This window comes from Rutidosis leptorrhynchoides, chromosome 3, assembly GCF_046630445.1.
Source record: "Rutidosis leptorrhynchoides isolate AG116_Rl617_1_P2 chromosome 3, CSIRO_AGI_Rlap_v1, whole genome shotgun sequence".
NCBI classification, from domain to species: Eukaryota; Viridiplantae; Streptophyta; class Magnoliopsida; order Asterales; family Asteraceae; genus Rutidosis; species Rutidosis leptorrhynchoides.
In genome coordinates this window covers 478,481,532-478,505,648 of record NC_092335.1, presented here as the reverse complement: position 1 = coordinate 478,505,648, position 24,117 = coordinate 478,481,532, and positions in this window count along the sequence as shown.

The following is a 24,117-nucleotide window of genomic DNA, read 5'->3' as shown; positions in this document are numbered from 1 at the left end:
CATTCACATCACCACTTTGTACTCCGCCACTATATCTCTTGTAATCGGCCACCACATTTGATCCTTCATGATTAACTAGTTCGACTACCAACATCACAACAACCATCATCATCTTCGTTAAACACCTTTCTTGTTTATTCGACCCATAACCACCGTCACCTTTAATAGATCACCATATTCTCGCACCATCCACCTTTATACAACCACGATCACCAAAATCCTCACCATTTTGACGAACACCACAACTCTCCATCACACGAACACTTTGCTTGTATTTCTGTTACTATTCGTGACTCAATAAATGAAAGGACCCGTTCATATACATTATAAACGATTCACAATAGTTGATTACATTGCGAGGTATTTGACCTCTATATGATACATTTTACAAACATTGCATTCGTTTTTAAAAGACAATCTTTCTTTACATCAAAAATTGACAGGCATGCATACCATTTCATAATATCCACTATCCAACTATAAATTGATTTAATAATAATCTTTGATGAACTCAATGACTCGAATGCAACGTTCTTCGAAATATGCTATGAAAGACTCCAAGTAATATCTTTAAAATGAGCAAATGCACAGAGGAAGATTTCTTTAACACCTGAGAATAAACATGCTTTAAAGTGTCAACCAAAAGGTTGGTGAGTTCATTAGTTTTTCATAATCATTTATTTCCATCATTTTAATAGACCACAAGAATTTCATTTCCAGTTCTCATAAATATACGTCCCATGCATAGAGACAAAAATAATCATTCATATGGTGAACACCTGGTAACCGACATTAACTAGATACATATAAGAATATCCCCTATCATTCCGGGATCCTCCTTCGGACATGATATAAATTTCGAAGTACTAAAGCATCCGGTACTTTGGATGGGGTTTGTTAGGCCCAATAGATCTATCTTTAGGATTCGCGTCAATTAGGGTATCTGTTCCCTAATTCTTAGATTACCAGACTTTAATAAAAAGGGGCATATTCGATTTCGATAATTCAACCATAGAATGTAGTTTCAATTACTTGTGTCTATTTCGTCAAACATTTATAAAAGCGCATGTATTCTCAGTCCCAAAAATATAAAGGGTAAAAAGGCAAATGAAACTCACCATACTGTATTTCGTAGTAAAAATACATATAACGTCATTGAACAAGTGCAAGGTTGGCCTCGGATTCACGAACCTAAATTAATTATATATATTTATGTGTTGGTCAATATTTGTCTAACAAATTAGGTCAAGTCATAGTGTACCACAATCCTAATGCTCGAGACTAATATGCAAAAGTCAACAAAAGTAAATTTGACTCAAAATAATTTCCAAAAATCTATACATGATTAATATATAGTTTAAATATCGTCGTTTTATATTTTTAAATATTTTTAAAAGATTTATTAGAGTGAATAATATAATTTATTTATTAATAAATAAAATTTTATATTAAATTTATATAATAAAATATACTTTTATATATATTTAAGTAATAAAATTTATAGGGTTCATTTAATATCATAAAGATAATATGATAGGTATTATTAAAGTAAGTTATTACACGTAGTAAAATATGTTTGTATCACATATTTATTTGATAAAATAATATCTATAATGATAGTAAGTAAAAGTTGTATTATTTTGTAATAATAATTATTATTATAAAAATATCAATATTTATAATTACTAAGATGATATTATGATAAAATGATAATTCTAATTATGATAACTTTAATATTTACGATAATTTTTAATATTATCTTTAAAATAATAATTCTATTTAAAATAATAATAATAATAATAATAATAATGATATTTTATAGTAACAATGACATTTCTATTAAAATGATAATTTTTGTTAAAATGATAGTTTTAATACTAACGATACTTTTAATAATAATAGTAATGATAAAAATAATAAGAACGATAATTTTATCTAAATCAATATCTTATAATATTTTAATTTCATCATGAAACTCTTACCCATTATTTCCTAATCGTTTCGTTTAATAGCTTTTAATCGTCTTTTATATCGTGTTCATAATAATGATAATAATAGTAATCAAAATAATTAGGTGTTACAAATATTTGTTTTAATTACACTAATATTAATAATGATAGTTACTATAACATTATTAACGATAATACTAATAATTATCTTAATGATAATATAGTAATAATAATAATAACAATAACAATAACTATTTTTAAATAATGATATATATATTAATAATGATAATAATAATAATAATAATAATACCAATAATAATAATAATAATAATTGGATAATAATAATAATACTAATTATAACTTTAACGATAATAACGATAGTAATAAAAAAAATAACAATTTTTAATGATAAATCCCTTTTATTGATAAAGATAATAATAATGATAATAATAAGATAAAACTAGAACGACGATAAAAACGACGATAATAATAATCATTTTTAATAAAAATATCGAAAATTCAATTGATTTTAACTTCTAATCCGTTCACCGAAACCATTCGATATCTAAAGGAAAAGTTCTTAATTTTTCGCTAGCTTTCTAAGGACATGCATATCTTATACCTTATCTCAACCGCAAGTGTAACTAATTCAAGATTCAACCTAACCTGTCTAAGGGCAATATCAAAAGTACAAGCATGCATAATCCTAAATACTCGAGCACTAGTCAGGGATACACTATTAGTATGTAAAAGTTAAATTATGAGTACTCACGTATCAATATTGAGATTCAATATTGCAGGAAAGGTACGTAGACGCAACGGAAATGATAAACACTATATTGACCTCACGAGCATACCCATGAACCATACTCAATCACCTCCATAGCTATAACCCATGATTTCCTTAATCCTATCCCACTCGAAAAACAATTTCGAAATCACTCGGACAGCACTCCGTCGTAATATTTTATGTATACTAATAATATCTTGAAATAATACGGAGTAAATATATATATATGTAAATCGATTGAGAGAGTTTAGAGAAAAATATTTTCAGGTTTCTATGAAATAATGAAACCTATTGAATTCTATTTATAATAGATTTTTGAATTATTAAAGTGAATTATTAAAGTATGAATTATTAAAGTGAATTATTAAAGTATGAATTATTAAAGTGAATTATTAAAGTATGAATTATTAAAGTGAATTATTAAAGTATGAATTATTAAAGTGAATTTTATTAAAGTATGAATTATTAAAGTGAATTATTAAAGTTAAAGTAAAGTAAAAATAAAGTAAAGGTAAAGTTTAAGTATAGTAAAAGTATAAAACTACATAATACGTATAATACGCGTATAAATATATATAATATTAATTTAAATCATTATATATATTTAATAAAATAAAATATAAATATCGTTATCTTTATCATACTAGTTAAGTAATGAGTTGTCAAAAGTGGTTCTAGATATTTATAAAAGTTATATACGTTTTAATAATAAAGTTCTTTTTAAACTGAAAACGTTTTTGTACGTTTGAAACTAAATAGATCAATCGAGTCTTTATGAGATTCAATCTTCCACTATCCTTTGTCTAGTTCTCAATGATTAACAATTTGTTCTTATTTATAAATCACTTTACCATTTTTCGAATATTGTTAAAATAGAAAGATTTCTCAAATCAACGTGGGCCTTTCAACAGAGACTTGTAATCATAATTCAATATATCTGATAATTCAATCATTTGATCTTATCTTCTAATTCCATTGATAAATATTTTGAAACAGATACAATCATATAAAGTATTTAATCTAATATTTTGTTTTCGTTTCAAGTTATAATATATATACACATATACATATATAATCATATTCGTTTAATGGTTCGTGAATCGTTGGAACTTGGTCGAGGTTGAATGAATGTATGAACATAGTTTAAAATTCTTGAAATTTAACTTAACAAATATTGCTTATCGTGTCGGAAACATATAAAGATTAAAGTTTAAATTTGGTTGGAAATTTCCGGGCTGTCACAGTACCTACCCGTTAAAGAAATTTCGTCCCGAAATTTGAGTGGAAAGGTCGTGAATGATAATAAGTATGTTTTCATGATGCATACGGGCTGAAAATTAGAGTTTTATTATCAGCGAATAATTTGGATAAACAATCCATTTATATGAAGAGTACGAATGAAGCTAACATAGAAGAGTGAAATGAGTAAGTGTAGATTCATCTTATCATTTGACGTAGATATGATTGATTCCCAGATTTCAAGGGATTTGAAGAAAATCTTCTTAATAAGATTTGACTCTCCGGTAATCAAGGGAATTAGGATTCCCTTTAAATGCGATCGTCCATTTTAATTGTTCTGTCAGAGATTTTCTTATAAATTCACCTCCTTCGTTACCTTACAACTCACACCTTCTGTTGATGCATTTTATGCAAGTCCCTAGACATCTACCCACGTCCATTGCAGGTACAACAGTTTACAGGCCACCATGATTATTCGTTATTATACTATCCGTGTTTGTATGTGGTTACAGGAACTGCAGGAACGAGATTTAGATGTTTGACTATGTTAGACTTAGTCAGACATTCGAGTGAAGCCTCACTAGTACAGCTGACAGGCTCATACGCATGGTTGATGCTGAGCTAAGTCACAATTACGACCTAAATAAGAAGACACGAGTGAGTGATTACCCGTACGGCTGATGAAGCCAACTCGTACGTGTGATGAATGAATCGTATGGGTGAGTCAACAGCAGGGGTATATAAAGTCTTATGTTCTTCATTTTAGGTTAAGCCTCTCATTTGTTACACACACTCAGATCTAGTGAGCTCCTCCGATTCTCTCTCAGTCCAAATCACCCAGGTGGTGAATAATAGCTCTAGGTGTTGATCTAATCACACTTGATTTAGCTGTGATTTGACTAAATTAATCAAAAAAAAACTTAACGTATTCACTAGAGAATTTGATTCACTTATTCCGCCATTGTGTGAGTTAAATCTGTTGATTTCTAAGTTCCTAGTCATGTTTCATCACCTTCTATTCTTTCCCCCTCAACTCATATTTTAAAGTATTCATCAATATGCTCCATCCAGTTCTGATTCTCGATATACTTCTAACTTTCATATCGGTCATTCTTCTTTTTCATCTACCGCCAGAAGAATCTATTTACTTCTACTATACTCTTGGGTTTATAGTGTTTCTAGTTCTCCTGTGTCTTTATATTGCTATATGCATCGATATATATGGTTTATAATTTATGGTTTATCGTTGGGCTTTATATGTTCCCTTATATTTCAAAGTCTCTGCTTCTGTCTTCTATAATCATTATCATTCACAATTAATGCTCGCTTTTATTTGCTGCAATTTATACCCCAATTTCTATTTCGGAGTTTTGTCCTTTCGTTTCTTCTTCTTGCGATTAAGCACCGCTTGTAATGGTCCAGAATTCACAGATATGAATTTCGAAATGAACATTGTTAATGTTCTAGGAAGGAAATTGTGATGGCACGATCTTGACTTGTCAAATTACTAGAATACCTTAGAAAAGGCCGAATCATCAAGAAATATTTTCTTGATATTTTAGAGGTTAAATAGAATACAAGAGTCGTATAACATGGCACATGATGATGTTATGATCTGTGAATCATCACGTTCCATTTAGAAACTCAGCATGACTTACTGTAATATAATCACGTTGATCAAGTGTCATTATATTATACTAATTCATGCTTCAGTTCCCAACACTACTTCAAAATATTTCTATTTTAAACTTGAATGTTTCAGAATTTAGAAACTAAAATAGTTTCTTTTATGATGTAATACAGATAGCGCGAAGAGGTAAATGATTTCAAATAAGAAAAATTAAGAAAATATCTTCAGAAATATGGAGGATATTTATAATGAAAGATATGATGATATTTTAGAATATCTAAGATCAGAGGATGATGAAGAATATTATTCACAAGGGTTTAGAGTCAGGAGTAAGGTATTTGATAATAATTTTAGCAGACACTGAATCATTTGGATTCTTTGAAGGCAGGTTTAGTCTTTGTGATTTGTCCATAGCCTCCTTCATGGTTTGCTTAATCCGTTTTCCAGTTCCAAACCTTCTCTTTTTCTAAGCTTTTCCAACACACTATCCTTTATTATCAAACTTTTGAATGTTAAGGTCGTTTACAGTTTTTGCTGCTTCATCAGCATTTTCCAAACTTCGGAGAACTAGTTCGCAGTTTAGGGTGTTTTTCAGAAACTTCACATTCAAAGTATATAAGTCTAGGAGATAGAAGTTATATATACACCTATAACTGTTGGCAGAGACATGCTGCAAGATTTCAAAATACTAATTGCTGATTCCCAGTAATTGGCATGACAATTCTTGTTACAAGATGCGGATGAGTAAATGATGGGGTTTCGATAAATATAATGACTTTTCGGAAAGTCAAAGATCAGTGAAGTTGTTGGTAAGTTTATTTTTAATGTGGTGAGACATAAAAGGTTCTCCGGTAACGATGACGAAAGGGCAACGTCTATATCAAGGTTATAATAAGACTGTTTCAACTGAAAAGTCGAAGTTGACTTGCTAAAGCTGTGACAAAACTGACTAATTTGAAAAGGAATCGCAAAGTTATTTTTGCTAATAAATGCCAAAGGGTCTGACACGGATACGTGTTAAATTATGACTCTGGTTTCGAGAGCTTTTCAGATGCAAGACTGTGGTTAATACGTGGTTGGATCATCATCTCGATTGTTTATTATTTGAAGTGTCTTCAGGAATTTTGAAGGGTTTTGAACACAGATTGTAATCGTTAATATACATATGATGTTCTAACATAGTTTTAAAGTCAAAGTATAGCTTGTGAAAGATGTAAGGATCTAAGAGTGATGATTTCGGTCATATCTCGAGTTGAATTCTGAGATTTCAAAATCAGAATATGCAATTAAATTTTGAATGAGTATGGTTGTTTTGATTTCTATAAAAGAATATATATTGTTTGAGAAAATAGTGAGTATAGTTGATGATTTCTGAATCAGATTCGAAGAATGTAACATATTAATTGTGAATTTATATATCTCTCGGGTATTACCTACCCATTAAAAAATATTTCACAATTAATATTTTGTACAAAAGAATTTTTATTACTGTCTTTTTGAAAATATATATATATATATATATATATATATATATATATATATATATATATATATATATATATATATATATATATATATATATATATATATATATAATTTTTTTTTCTTCAGATGTAATATCGATTTAATGAGTTAATATTAAATTAAACTCATTTAATTTACGGTTGAAACTAGAATTGAATAATCCCTTAAAGGATATAGAGATTACATAAGTATTACTTCAATAATATTGAAATTATGAATCAATACTTCGTTATTTGTTGGGGCATGATGTTGGTTCTCATTAAATTCTTGTGGACTTCGCAAAGTACGAATGATGTTATCTGAAAAGTTTCGAGTACATTGATGACGAAAGTGTAAAATCAACATATATTTGAATAATACACTTGATTTATTATGAATTGGAATTTATTGAATTGAGACAGAGGTTGTAGTTAACGATAGTTAAGTTGCGGACGAATGACGTGCATTATTGCATATTAGTAATATGAATTAACCGAGTAGTTAAGATTCACACATAATAGCTTAGTACGGAAAGATTTATTCTGGTTTAAAGATTTATATATAAGATATACATATAAATCTTTTAGTGGAAATGAGTTAATTCTTCATTACTCGTTGATACAATTTACTCGTTGTTGATTCATAATGATGTCCGCGGTGATTCTTGAACTGACGGAGCTTGTGAGGTTATAGGTGCTGCTAATGCTGATGCTGACAACACTGACGATGCTGGTGATGCTGGCGGTACTGTTGATGCTGTTGGTAAAACAAGTCTAGTTTGTAAATCGTGCACCATTCTGGTCAGGATTTCTTTTATCATTTCGGTCCACTCATCTGATTTATGGTTAGATCTAGAATAAGTAATTTCTAAAATTTTAGAGATTACATAATCACCGTAAAATATTTCTCCGATGAAGTCATGAATTAATACTTCATCGTTTGTTGTTGTTGGTCTTCCATGTTATTTATAGGACGTATGACCTTGATACTCGTGGGACAGATTGTGGAGTTGAGGTTTACGACGCGGTTGTGGTTGGGGGTGGTAATGGTACTGTTGACGTTGATGTTGGTGGTACTGATTATGCTGCTGGTGCTGCTGCTGGTGTTTGTAACCTTTGCACCATATTCTCCAAAGCCACTACCCGAGCGCGAAGCTCGTTGACTTCTTCTATTACACCGGGATGATTGTCGGTTCGGACAAGCGGATAAATAAAATCTAGAATTTGATGTAGTATATAATCGTAATGAGATACTCTGGAAATGAGAGAGAAAATAGTGTTTCGGACAGGTTCGCCGGTAAGTGCTTCAGGTTCTTCGTCAAGAGGACAATGTGGTGGATGGAAGGGATCACCTTCTTCTTGTCTCCAATGATTGAGGAGGCTACGAACCCATCCCCAATTCATCCAGAATAGGTGATGACTGATTGGTTGATCCATTCCGGTCACACTGCTTTCGGAGCTTGAGTGGGATTCCATTTCATAATCTGAGGAACTTGAACTAATGACGAATTCCATTTTGTACGATTGAATAAAGGGTTTTTCGATATGAAATGATTTTCCGGCTATCGAATGGTATTCTAATTACATAGAATATATATATATATATATATATATATATATATATATAGATCAAAAGATTTCGTAGATTACGGAGGACTTTGCGGGATATGTCAGGCAAAGTTTAAAGTAACAGATACGATAAGATATGATTTAGCAGATATGCTAAGATATGAATTTTTGTCTATACACTATTCATGTAATCAATGCAGCAAGACGTGTCTTAGACTAAAAATGATAAGCAGGTAATTTCCTGAGGATGATAAGTAGTTAATTTTCGACACAAAATGATAAGCAAAACATTTGACATGCAGACACGGTCGAAGTCCAGACTCACTAATGCATCCTATCGACTTATCAGTTAGACACACTAATGCAGACCTGGTTCGCTAAGACCACCGCTCTGATACCAACTGAAAGGACCCGTTCATATACATTTCATAATATTTCATAATATCCACTATCCAACTATATCCACTATCGAAAATTGTTTACATCGAAAATTGACAGGCATGCATACCATTTCATAATATCCACTATCCAACTATAAATTGATTTAATAATAATCTTTGATGAATTCAATGACTCGAATGCAACGTTCTTCGAAATATGCTATGAAAGACTCCAAGTAATATCTTTAAAATGAGCAAATGCACAGAGGAAGATTTCTTTAACACCTGAGAATAAACATGCTTTAAAGTGTCAACCAAAAGGTTGGTGAGTTCATTAGTTTTTCATAATAATTTATTTCCATCATTTTAATAGACCACAAGAATTTCATTTCCAGTTCTCATAAATATACATCCCATGCATAGAGACAAAAATAATCATTCATATGGTGAACACCTGGTAACCGACATTAACTAGATACATATAAGAATATCCCCTATCATTCCGGGATCCTCCTTCGGACATGATATAAATTTCGAAGTACTAAAGCATCCGGTACTTTGGATGGGGTTTGTTAGGCCCAATAGATCTATCTTTAGGATTCGCGTCAATTAGGGTATCTGTTCCCTAATTCTTAGATTACCAGACTTTAATAAAAAGGGGCATATTCGATTTCGATAATTCAACCATAGAATGTAGTTTCAATTACTTGTGTCTATTTCGTCAAACATTTATAAAAGCGCATGTATTCTCAGTCCCAAAAATATAAAGGGTAAAAAGGCAAATGAAACTCACCATACTGTATTTCGTAGTAAAAATACATATAACGTCATTGAACAAGTGCAAGGTTGGCCTCGGATTCACGAACCTAAATTAATTATATATATTTATGTGTTGGTCAATATTTGTCTAACAAATTAGGTCAAGTCATAGTGTACCACAATCCTAATGCTCGAGACTAATATGCAAAAGTCAACAAAAGTAAATTTGACTCAAAATAATTTCCAAAAATCTATACATGATTAATATATAGTTTAAATATCGTCGTTTTATATTTTTAAATATTTTTAAAAGATTTATTAGAGTGAATAATATAATTTATTTATTAATAAATAAAATTTTATATTAAATTTATATAATAAAATATACTTTTATATATATTTAAGTAATAAAATTTATAGGGTTCATTTAATATCATAAAGATAATATGATAGGTATTATTAAAGTAAGTTATTACACGTAGTAAAATATGTTTGTATCACATATTTATTTGATAAAATAATATCTATAATGATAGTAAGTAAAAGTTGTATTATTTTGTAATAATAATTATTATTATAAAAATATCAATATTTATAATTACTAAGATGATATTATGATAAAATGATAATTCTAATTATGATAACTTTAATATTTACGATAATTTTTAATATTATCTTTAAAATAATAATTCTATTTAAAATAATAATAATAATAATAATAATGATATTTTATAGTAACAATGACATTTCTATTAAAATGATAATTTTTGTTAAAATGATAGTTTTAATACTAACGATACTTTTAATAATAATAGTAACGATAAAAATAATAAGAACGATAATTTTATCTAAATCAATATCTTATAATATTTTAATTTCATCATGAAACTCTTACCCATTATTTCCTAATCGTTTCGTTTAATAGCTTTTAATCGTCTTTTATATCGTGTTCATAATAATGATAATAATAGTAATCAAAATAATTAGGTGTTACAAATATTTGTTTTAATTACACTAATATTAATAATGATAGTTACTATAACATTATTAACGATAATACTAATAATTATCTTAATGATAATATAGTAATAATAATAATAACAATAACAATAACTATTTTTAAATAATGATATATATATTAATAATGATAATAATAATAATAATAATAATACCAATAATAATAATAATAATAATTGGATAATAATAATAATACTAATTATAACTTTAACGATAATAACGATAGTAATAAAAAAAATAACAATTTTTAATGATAAATCCCTTTTATTGATAAAGATAATAATAATGATAATAATAAGATAAAACTAGAACGACGATAAAAACGACGATAATAATAATCATTTTTAATAAAAATATCGAAAATTCAATTGATTTTAACTTCTAATCCGTTCATCGAAACCATTCGATATCTAAAGGAAAAGTTCTTAATTTTTTGCTAACTTTCTAAGGATATGCATATCTTATACCTTATCTCAACCGCAAGTGTAACTAATTCAAGATTCAACCTAACCTGTCTAAGGGCAATATCAAAAGTACAAGCATGCATAATCCTAAATACTCGAGCACTAGTCAGGGATACACTATTAGTATGTAAAAGTTAAATTATGAGTACTCACGTATCAATATTGAGATTCAATATTGCAGGAAAGGTACGTAGACGCAACGGAAATGATAAACACTATATTGACCTCACGAGCATACCCATGAACCATACTCAATCACCTCCATAGCTATAACCCATGATTTCCTTAATCCTATCCCACTCGAAAAACAATTTCGAAATCACTCGGACAGCACTACGTCGTAATATTTTATGTATACTAATAATATCTTGAAATAATACGGAGTAAATATATATATGTAAATCGATTGAGAGAGTTTAGAGAAAAATATTTTCAGGTTTCTATGAAATAATGAAACCTATTGAATTCTATTTATAATAGATTTTTGAATTATTAAAGTGAATTATTAAAGTATGAATTATTAAAGTGAATTATTAAAGTATGAATTATTAAAGTGAATTATTAAAGTATGAATTATTAAAGTGAATTATTAAAGTATGAATTATTAAAGTGAATTATTAAAGTTAAAGTAAAGTAAAAATAAAGTAAAGATAAAGTTTAAGTATAGTAAAAGTATAAAACTACATAATACGTATAATACGCGTATAAATATATATAATATTAATTTAAATCATTATATATATTTAATAAAATAAAATATAAATATCGTTATCTTTATCATACTAGTTAAGTAATGAGTTGTCAAAAGTGGTTCTAGATATTTATAAAAGTTATATACGTTTTAATAATAAAGTTCTTTTTAAACTGAAAACGTTTTTGTACGTTTGAAACTAAATAGATCAATCGAGTCTTTATGAGATTCAATCTTCCACTATCCTTTGTCTAGTTCTCAATGATTAACAATTTGTTCTTATTTATAAATCACTTTACCATTTTTCGAATATTGTTAAAATAGAAAGATTTCTCAAATCAACGTGGGCCTTTCAACAGAGACTTGTAATCATAATTCAATATATCTGATAATTCAATCATTTGATCTTATCTTCTAATTCCATTGATAAACATTTTGAAACAGATATAATCATATAAAGTATTTAATCTAATATTTTGTTTACGTTTCAAGTTATAATATATATACACATATACATATATAATCATATTCGTTTAATGGTTCGTGAATCGTTGGAACTTGGTCGAGGTTGAATGAATGTATGAACATAGTTTAAAATTCTTGAAATTTAACTTAACAAATATTGCTTATCGTGTCGGAAACATATAAAGATTAAAGTTTAAATTTGGTTGGAAATTTCCGGGCTGTCACAATAAAACCCACGAACAAACCACCACCCTTCTCCAATTTCTTTCTTCCTGTAACCGCTACACTCTTTATTTCCTATATTAGTTCGAAACATAGTCGTAAACCACACTTACTAATTTTTCTTCTATTCTATCCGAGAACACCCATATTAATATTGAGGACTATGCATGTCGATAAAGATGGTGAGAAATTCAAATATGACAATTTTATACATAATCTAAGATTGTAAAGTGATAGGTTAGCCTAGCTTTTCAAGGATTGTGGCCCACATATTATAGCACGATGTAAAGGTTGTTACTACTCTGTATAGCTTTAGTCGACAAGTTATTATTATTTTTAAATGGTGGGATGATTTCTTTTATGATGGGGCCAAACTCGCCTCATTGCTTACAAGGACTCCACAATTTGAGATAACATATAATATATTTTTTTCTCCTATTATAATACTCAAAATCCTTACCTGACCTTTTGTTTACAAAACCATAAAGTTCTATTAGGTATAGGATTCCAATTAGATGATGATAAATGATGAGCATGCTTGATGATGATATCGTGATAGTATGTTGGTGTTGATTATGTTACGGGTTAGATTATGATTATGATTATAATTAAGATGTTGTGATAATTTGTGAATGATAATGTTATGATGCGAGTGAGATGATGATTATCATAAAGAGTATATGATAATGAAGTATGAAGAAGGAGAATTGAAGTAATTAGAGCTTTAGGGTTCGATGCATATATATATATATATATATATATATATATATATATATATATATATATATATATATATATATATATATATATATATATATATGGACTGGGTTTCGTTAATTGGGTTGTAAAAATGAAAACTAGACAACTGATCAGTTAAGAGAAATTAATTACCATATAAATCAGAAAGGATAAGATGGTTCAGTGGTTTAGAGTGTGTTCTTTTAACTAGAGGTCCCAGGTTCAATCCTGGTCTGGGGCATAAATCTTTTTTTTTTAAAAGAAGGAGAAATAGAAACAGAAGGGATGGTTTAAGTATGTTTGGTTTACGATTAAATACAAGAAAAACATAGTCATAGGAGTGGTTAAAGATGTTATCGGGTTAGCGGGATGTCATGGGTTCAAATTTGAACTTGGGCATTATTTTTAGGGGCTACTTCCTTGAGGTAGTTATTTATTTATTTATTACTGTTAGTATTATTATTAATATTAAAATTATTGATATTATTGTTGCTGTCATTATTGTTAAAAAGATCATAATAAAAGTATTATTATTATTATTATTATTATTATTATTATTATTATTATTATTATTATTATTATTATTATTATTATTATTATTATTATTATTATTGTTATTATTATCATTTATGTTATTATTATTGTGTTAATTATTATTATCACTAAAATTAATATTATGAGTATTTTTTTAACATGACTAATATTATTACTATCATCATTGTTATTATTATTATGATAATTGTTATTACTTATAATATTTAAAAATATCATTATTATTAATATTATTTTACTAAATAAATATTTCGTATATAAAAATATATTTATAAGTAATATTACATACAAGTATGTATAAATCATATTAACAAATTTTATACGAATATTCATATACAACAAATTTGGTATTTTTAATATAAAACTAATTAAATATATTAATATAACTATCTAAACACGAATCATTTTAAATATGCATACACAAAAATTAAATATATATAATAAATAACATAAGTTATAATATATAAATTTGTTCAATTTCAAGTATATATATTAATATGTATAACTGATATAGGTTCGTGAATCCAAGGTCAACCCTGCATTGTTCAGTATCGTCATATGTATTTTTACTACAAAATACAATATAGTGAGTTCATTTGATTCCCTTTTACTCTTTACATTTTTGGAACTGAGAATACATGCGCTGTTTTTACAACTGCTTTATTTAATGCTTTTGAAATATGTTTTGAACTGCGAATACATGAAATGCTTTTATAAATGTTTGACGAGATAGACACAAGCAAAACATTCCTCGAATAAATTATTATGCAGACAGAAGTTCTGCGGATTATTGTTGAATTTATGTGGACATGATAATTGCCACCGTTGAATTATGTGGACATGATAATTGCCACCATTGAATTATGTGGACATGATAATTGCCACCAATTAATATGAATGTTATGTACCGAGAGAATGATTTTATACACAGGTTATGTGTATGTTATTTTTGTGCACGAGATATGTGTACGGTTACTAAGATTTATGAAAGATGATTTCGTACACGAGAAAGGTGTACTGTATTTAAAAGATATCGCATGTACATTACAGGTGGGTATAGGATTCGGGCCCATTTGTACCATGCAGGATTTAAATCTTGTGGTCTATCAAAATGATGAATTTTATTGTTTTATGATAAACCTATGAACTCACCAACCATTTGGTTGACACTTGAAAGCATGTTTATTCTCATGTATGAAAGAAATCTTCCGCTGTGCATTTGCTCATTGTAAAGACATTATTTGGAGTCGATCATCGCAATGGAATCAGATGTTGGTGACTTCGTCCAGATGGATTAAGACGGGGTATGACATGTGAATCTGTCTGATTCTTTTCAAGAACACGTCAACGAATACCTGGAAGAGTCTATGGCCATTTGCAGTCAAGATCAAATTTCTAAGGATCTGTTATTTACACCTACTCAAGGAAATCTTGATAACCATTCCGCCATAGACCTTAGTCAACGCATATCTCCCCTCTCTGAAAGTAACTTTCTTGGCAACACTATTCAAATAGCACCGCTAGGACAAGGCATTCCTTTACCTCTATTAAGGAGAAGACCGAATGAAGAAACATATTTCATTCCGGTATATCAGGAACCCCAGTCAAGGGAAGATTGTGAGGAGTTTCCCTAACCTACCTTCGAAACTAAAGAAGAAGTTTCTGAAGAGGAAGCATTAAGAAGGACAATTTCCAGAAATGAAGAACAGATAGCATCAGTGACCGCTACTGAAGAATCAGAATTCCAGGAGAAGTACAACTTGTTAGACCGTAAGGAGATAGCTAGAATGAAGCCATCTATCGAGGAGCCTCCGGAATTGGAGTTGAAGAAGTTACCCGACAATCTAGAGTATGCATTCTTAGAAGGAGAATCGCAACTCCCTGTGATCATATCAAAAGACCTCACGTCACACGAGAAGGGGAAATTGATTCAAGTGCTGAAATCACATAAGAGGGCAATCGCTTGGAAGATCTCCGACATTAAAGGGATCATCCCCAACTATTGCACCCATAAGATCTTCATGGAAGATGATTTCAAGCCATCAGTTCAGAGGCAAAGAAGGTTCAACCCTATGATTCAAGAAGTCATCAAGAAAGGAGTAATCAAACTTCTGGACACCGGTCTGATCTATCCAATCTCTGATTCACCATGGGTCAGTCCTGTTCAAGTGGTACCCAAAAAGGGAGGGACGACCGTAATTCGAAATGAGAATAATGAACTTATTCCAACTCGGGAAGTCACCAGTTGGAGGGTTTGCATAGACTATCGTAAACTAAACGATGCAACCCTGAAGGATCATTTTCCATTACCTTTCATTGATCAAATGTTGGAACGTCTATCAGGAAATGAGTACTATTGTTTCCTAGACGGTTTTTCCGGCTACTTTCAAATTCCCCTCCATCCAAAGGACCAAGAGAAAACAACCTTCACCCGTCCTTATGGAACATTTGCCTATCGACGTATGCCCTTTCGGTTATGCAATGCACCAGCTACATTTCAGTGATGCATGGTAGCAATATTCCACGACATGATTGAGCGTTGTATGGAAGTCTTCATTGATGACTTCTCAGTTTTTGGTAGTACCTTTGACTCATGCCTTTCAAACCTTGACAAGATGCTCACTCGGTGTGAAGAGTCAAATTTAGATCTTAATTGGGAAAAATGTCACTTTATGGTTAAAGAAGGTATAGTTTTAGGACATAAGATCTCTAAAGCAGGAATAGAAGTTGATAAGGCTAAGATTGAGACCATCACTAAACTTCCAGAACCTACCACAGTAAGAGCGGTAAGGAGTTTCCTAGGACACGCCGGTTTCTACCGACCCTTCATTAAGGATTTTTCAAAGGTCACACGACCTCTCACTCATCCCTTAGGAAAGGAAGTCCCGTTTGTCTTCGATGAAGAATGTCGAAAAGCATTCAACTATCTGAAAGAGCAGCTAACACATGCACCGATCATGATAGCTCCTGACCGGAGTCTACCCTTTGAAATCATGTGTGATGCGAGCGATTTTGCAGTTGGATCAGTGCTTGGACAACGGGTAGATAAACACTTTCATCCAATCTATTACGTAAGCAAAACCTTAACCGGAGCTCAAGAAAATTACACTACCACGGAGACGGAGCTGCTAGCCGTAGTATTCGCCTTCGACAAATTCTGTTCCTATCTTATTCTGTCCAAAACTACGGTCTATACAGATCATTCAGCCCTCAAGTATCTATTCACAAAGCAAGACGCGAAGCCAAGACTCCTACGATGGATCTTACTCCTTCAAGAATTCGACATCGAGATTAAAGACAAGAAAGGAGCAGAGAACGTCACAGCAGATCATCTTAGTCGTTTGGAGAACCCTAACGATGGAAAAACTTGCAGAACAAGATATCAGAGATAAATTTTTGGAAGAACAACTTATGAGTTTAGGACAAACTCACATAGGATCACAGTTTACTGACACTCCTTGGTATGCTGACATGGCTAACTACCTAGTTGCCGGAGTAGTACAAAAGGGTATGAGTACCTCCCGAAGAAGGAAGTTGTTCAGGGATGCCAAGTACTACTACTGGGAAGATCCTTACCTGTTTAGAATTTGCCCTGATCAGATAATCAGGAGGTGCGTAGATGAAAAGCAAGTAGCAGGGATTCTTCACCATGGACCAAATGGAGGTCATCATGGAGCAAACTTAACCGCGAGGAAAGTCTACGAATCAGGATTTTACTGGCCGTCTATATTTTGAGATGCGCAAGAGCTTGTAAAGCGTTGTGACGCATGCCAAAGGCAAGGCAATATCTCTATGAAGAACAAGATTCCTAGGACTAATATCCAAGCTTGCGAAATCTTCGATATATGGGGATTAAACTTCATGGGCCCATTCCCAAAGTCTAACGGGAAAGAATACGTCCTCGTAGCAGTAGATTATGTCTCGAGATGGGTCAAAGCTCAAGCATTTCCGACTAATGTTGCCAAAGTCGTCACAAATTTCCTGAAGAGACTATTCTGCAGATTTGGAGCTCTCTGTGCGATAATAAGTGATAGAGGCACACACTTCTGTAACACTCAGTTTATGAAGGTGATGCAACAATACGGAGTTACCCACAAGATGTCCACTACCTATCATCCGCAGACCAACTGGCAAGCAGAGGTCATGAACAGAGCACTCAAAAGAATCTTAGAACGCACTGTCGGCCATCATGGAAATAAATGGGCCGAGAAGCTAGATGACGCTCTGTGGGCATTCCGGACTGCTTACAAGAATCCTCTAGGAACTACACCCTACCGAATGATCTATGAAAAAGCTTGTCACCTTCCACTCGAACTCGAATACAAAGCTATCTGGGCGCTGAAGACCTGCAATCTCGATCCCTCAGTTACTGGAAGACATAGGAAAATGAAAATGAACGAACTCGCCGAATTGAGAGACCAAGCATATGAAACGTCATACATCGCCGAATTGTACACGCTTTTCCACACAGAGCCGTGGAATTGGAGGGACTTACTGGTAATTTCAAAGTCAATGACCACCGGTTGAAAGCCTATTTAGAAGACCACAATAAGGAGGAGCACCTCTTCTCCTTTGATCCATTCTAAAGATCTGACAAGGAAAAGTTGAGCTGTAACGACTTGATAAACAAAGCGCTCTTGGGAGGCACCCCTTGCTTATCCTTTTTTGTTTCTTATTATTTTCTTTTTAATTATTTTCAGTCTTAAGATATTATTTCTGTACTAATAACTAAGCGCCATACTTGCTCTTAGTGCTTACAAGTTTGTTGAATGTGTTTAGGCGCAATGCCAAGTTCAGAAGCATCAGCTTACATTCCCGTTCGCAGGAGGAGGACTCCTGTAGTTTATTCATCCGGAAGCAGTGCTGATCAGAACAGGCCATCAACAGGGCAATTGGGCCCAAGGAGATTAGTATTAGAGAGCATTGAGGAAGATATCGGCACATCACCACCATCTCCCCCAGTCCAACGATCTAGACGGCTAGCCAAGAGACCGGTCAAACACATACAGTTGCCAGATACGCATGAGCCACAGATGGTGATCCATTACGGAGCTACTTTGAGTGACCCTGATGTTGCATGGGCACTACTCAGAGATCAGCAGAGCCTTTACAAAGCTCTGAGAGCATACCTCCAGCGTGAGGGAATGCCACGTACTCTAGGCCCATCTTCATATAGGCTAGCACGACGTGTTCAACCGACAAGATAGTCTACACTCGGGCATTCCACACCAGCTTCAGTTCACTCTGTTGCCATGCCTGCACATGCTACTCATACTCCCGTCGTGCCGCCTGCCCCAGTTGTAGAGCTAGTTCCAGTTACTGTGTTGCCAGAGGATTGTCAGTTAGTCACTATTCCTATTTCAGCGGAGCCACCAACGGCCCAGGCATTTGAGATCACTGGGAGCATACCTGACGAGGAGCTCTTCCCAGACTTATCGAACATGGAGATACCGGCAGACTTATGTCTAGCTTCTTTACTTGGCCCTGAGATGGATATAGGGTAGCCTTTCGAGCACATGCCGAACCTGGAGGATGACGTCTTCAGATACTTTGTAGAGCCGACACACATTGACCAGGATAGTATCCCATAGACTACTTTATCTTTATTTTATGTTTTAGTTTTTATCTTTTTGAAGCATTGTACTAAAAAAGTTATATATAGTGGAAATGCTGTCTTTCTCTTTTTGTTCTTCATGCATAAATATTGTTAAAAGAGACTGGTATGTAGGAGATTGAACGTAGGAAGGCCCAACACTAGGAAAGTAACACGACCATAGGGAAGTAATCCTTCCTCAAACCTATTTCAATTAAAACGCACTAAAATCTCTAAGTGTGGGGTAACCCCCGTAACCAACTTAGAATTTTAGAAGACATGTCCTTAATTTATAAAGTCTTAAAATATTCTTCCTAGAGAACATTAGGGACAATGTTCTTCTAAGTGTGGGGTAAGGTTTTTAAGGTCGAAGTTTCAAGTCATGTAACCATAAAACGCCAAATTTTGAAAAAATTCTTTTGTCCAAAAGTAATTAAGCAATGAATATTTTGTAATTTTTGAAAAATTCTTACTTTGTTTTTGCTCAAAAAGATCTAATAAAATCGCTAGAAATCGGTTTTCGGAACATTTATTAGAACAAAACGATTAAGCTAAAACTAATGTTTTGTGTCAAAAGATTACTTTTAAGAAAATATATTAAAGGCTACGCATGATCAAGCACGACCCCTACTCTAAAAAGTGAGGAATATTGGACCCAAAGTATCTGTATGACCCATCAAATCTGCAGTACTTTGTTATTTCAATTGATGAGCGTGCTGGTGTACGGTTCAAGTTAGAACTTGGTTCAGTCATACGTTTCAAGGCCAATGGTTAGTGAGCGCCATACGTGGTGCAGGTGCGATACTCCTTCCAAAATCATTCCGGATAGAGAAGACAAAAAGCCATCCATTTCCGTTTCCGTTTCCACTCCACGTAATTTTAACCCGACCAACTCACATAAAGAGTTGATGAATCAGAAATATTCACCCCAAATTCACTCTTAAAATACACCATTCACATTTCATTCCCCTTTCCATTCACCAAAGATCCAGAGATCAATGAAGAGATAGATCAATCAAATTCGCTACAAAAGCACTAGTCGAAAGATTCCGAACCCCTGATTGTTTTTGATAGGTCAAAGACCTGTTTTCAGTGGATTATCACTTCCTCTCTGGGCACCAGGAACGAAAGACAAAAGTTATGAAGAAAGGGTATGCCAAAAAAAAAAAAAAGATTGTATGAAAGAGCAAAGTCTCTAATAAGGCAAAAAGAAACCCAAGGAGATGCCCTGAAGAAGAATGATGGAAGAGCAAAAGAAAATTCTAGACAAAGTCTTAGCAAAACCCGTCTCTTCCAAAGACAACCATTACGGAATTCTCAGCCATTATCTATCCAAAATGGATACTCTAAAGAATTAAAGTCTATCAATTCTCTCAAAATCAAAAGATCTGGATACCCTTTTTCACCGAAATTTATAAATTTCCAACCAAACCCTATAACCCGTATTCCTCTTGAAAGAATGCTTAGGAAGAAGATCAGTGCCGTCCTTACTTAACCGGTGGAGATATCGATGCTTTACCAAGCCTATGATGAGAACTGTTACACGACTGGCTTCTGAGCGACAATACAATTAGAATAGGACACCCTAAACACTTGAGTGATATGAGTGATCCATTAGTGAGGAGCCTGATCATGTATACTCTACATCCGAGAGTTGGAAAGTACGCCTTTTCCGCTATGGACGAAATTGAAATCTAGCGACCAAATCATCAAAGTTCAAAACTTTTTCTAATACTTTCGAAAGATGTACCGACTTCTGATGAAGGCATAATAAAAAGATCTACGGGTGGGGCAAAGAAGAGTCTATTAAGAAGATCCCGATATTCCCGCTTTCTTGCTTGAGGACAAGCAAAGCTAAGTGTGGGGTATTTGATATCGGGCAAAAAGTCACGTTTTTACCCCCTAAATCAGGCCCTAAAACAATAAAGATTAAAACTTTGTTGACAAAATTATCATTTTTTTCGGTTGATTTTGTAGATTAAGTAATTACAAAGGCGATGCAAAAAGAATCAAGTAAAACGGAGCTAAAATGAAGATTTTAGAGCTAAAACGGTGAAAGACGAGAAATCAAGTTACGATCCAGTGAATCAGGCATGATCAGCAAGCCATACGGCCTGCCATACGGCCTGCCATACGGCCTGCCACTATGGAAACGGCCTGCCATATACGTGCCACCACACGGGCCACCAAGCGGCCTGCCAAGCATACGGCCTACCATATACGGCCTGCCATACGGCCTGCCAGCGTATGCAGGCAAATTCCAAGTCTATTTAAAGGGTCTTTCTCCATTCATTCCAAGACACACTCAACTTGCAATTCAATTTACATTTTCAATATTTTAGGTAGTTTTTAGTAGTAGTTAGCTTAGCTTTTATTTTCCGGAAGATATCCCGGTGAGTCCCTGCGATCCCGGGCAGATTAGTTCGGCCTTTTCAGGTTCTTATCCGAAACGCTTGTCTTTTGTATTAAACATGTATTCTTACTTTTTATGTTTAATAATGCGTTCCGATATTGCCATGATAGCTTAATTTATCTGTATGTTGCCATGATAGAAGTTTGGGTTAGCGTAATTATGTTAATTTAGTACGATTACTGTTATAATACTGAACTAGGAAGTCCGATAGATTTGTATGCTAGCATCTTAAGGATTGACCAACAACTTAGGTTGTGATCAGGACTTGTCCACCTATATGATATTAGCTACTTCATAGGATTAAGACCCCTGGTTATACTGTATCTGAAGATTCTATGAACTCGGTATGGCCGGAGTTCCCGAGAGGCATCTAATGCACTTTTAGGACACGGAACCTAGGAAATGAGATATGAATGACCTAGTATACCTATTGACTGTTCCAAAGAGACCTCTTAGGAGCTGTTAAGATCTATTTAGTGCCCCTACTGTGTGATGACCCGGGAATTTCCAACTAAATTTAAACTAAATATTTACATGTTTCGACACGATAAGCAAAGTCTGTAATAATGAGTCTCAAAAAGTTTGAACTGTTTCATATAATCATTTGACCATCGACTGCTCTTGACGATTCACGAACAATTAATTGTTATTAGATATGCATGTATATGTATATACATGGTAATTGGAATTATAAATTGTAATATTATATGTCATAGTATATATACATAAATAATAAATATTAAAGATTCAATATATTGTATAATTAGTTATGTAGTAATAATATTATGATATATTAAATATTATTATTATTAAGTATTAGCATTATTATTATTGTGTTATCAACTTTTATTTTATTTTATTTATTTATTTATTTATTTTATTATCGGTAAAATCATTATTATGTCTATTATTATTATTATTATTATTAGTATTTTTATTAATATTAATAATACTGTCAATATTACTATTATTAATATAATTATTAATTATTAATATTAAGTAAATATAAATAAATAAAAAAATGGATGTTGATATGTATAATGACAAGAGTCCGATGGCTTCTCTGTTTCCTTTCTAAATCATTAACATGTGAGTTAAATTATTAGGAGACTATTTTTTTCAATTGAATTATTAATCCCGGTGTAGCTTTTCATTCATAATCTAACAATCTAACTAAAATATAGATACATAAATATAGCTTTATATAATACACATAACCAATTTTCCTACCTTCTTGTCCCGTCTTCCTCAATCAAGATTACATGTCGATACAATCTGCACTACTAAACAATTAAGATAAATTCTAACCACTACTCAATCACAAGCATTCCTTTTCGTCTTTCTCTATATAGATACATATACATAAAATAAATACAATAACAAACCACATCATCCTTTTATTATTCGATGGATTTATTTTTCTATTTCCTACTAGATTACAACCAACTCACCACACCTTTACTACCAACCTTGTCTTCTTCAATTATCAATTAACCGAACCATTTGTTCCTCACTTGCTCGATTTGTAACTTATCATTTTCACCATCACTGATTACCACCATCCTTCTCAATTAACCATTTAAAACTCTTTAAAGCTATTTGCTACTACTTACTTCTAACATCTGGTTCAAACAAAAATCCCAAAACCATCGATTTCTTCTGTTGTTGGATACATCAATTGTGTCTGGGAAAAACTACACTTCATGAGGCTACATTCACAACAGGTAACCCCAAAAAGATAGTACAGTTTATAATTAATTGGGTTGGCATGATGACTAACAAATTATAGACTTGGAACTGCAAATAAGAATCACAATCGCCACCCACTTTAACCACTTCATCGAGTCACCACTAAATTCACCACTATAACCGCCATCTGCCATCATTGAACACTTCCACAAACAATATTTATCGCCACCCCTTTTGTTCTGTCTTAAACCATCGAGATCCTAAACCACTAAACTGCTTCAATTCCCGTTTGGATCAATCTAACCCAAAAACCCTGATTAAATACCCACAACCCATCATATAACTTAATTAAATAAACCTAAATACTTACCTTCAGATATCATCAAGAACCATGATGAACTTTAGCTGCTAATCGATTGGAAATAAAACGATTGATTGCTGTTGAACACCCCTCT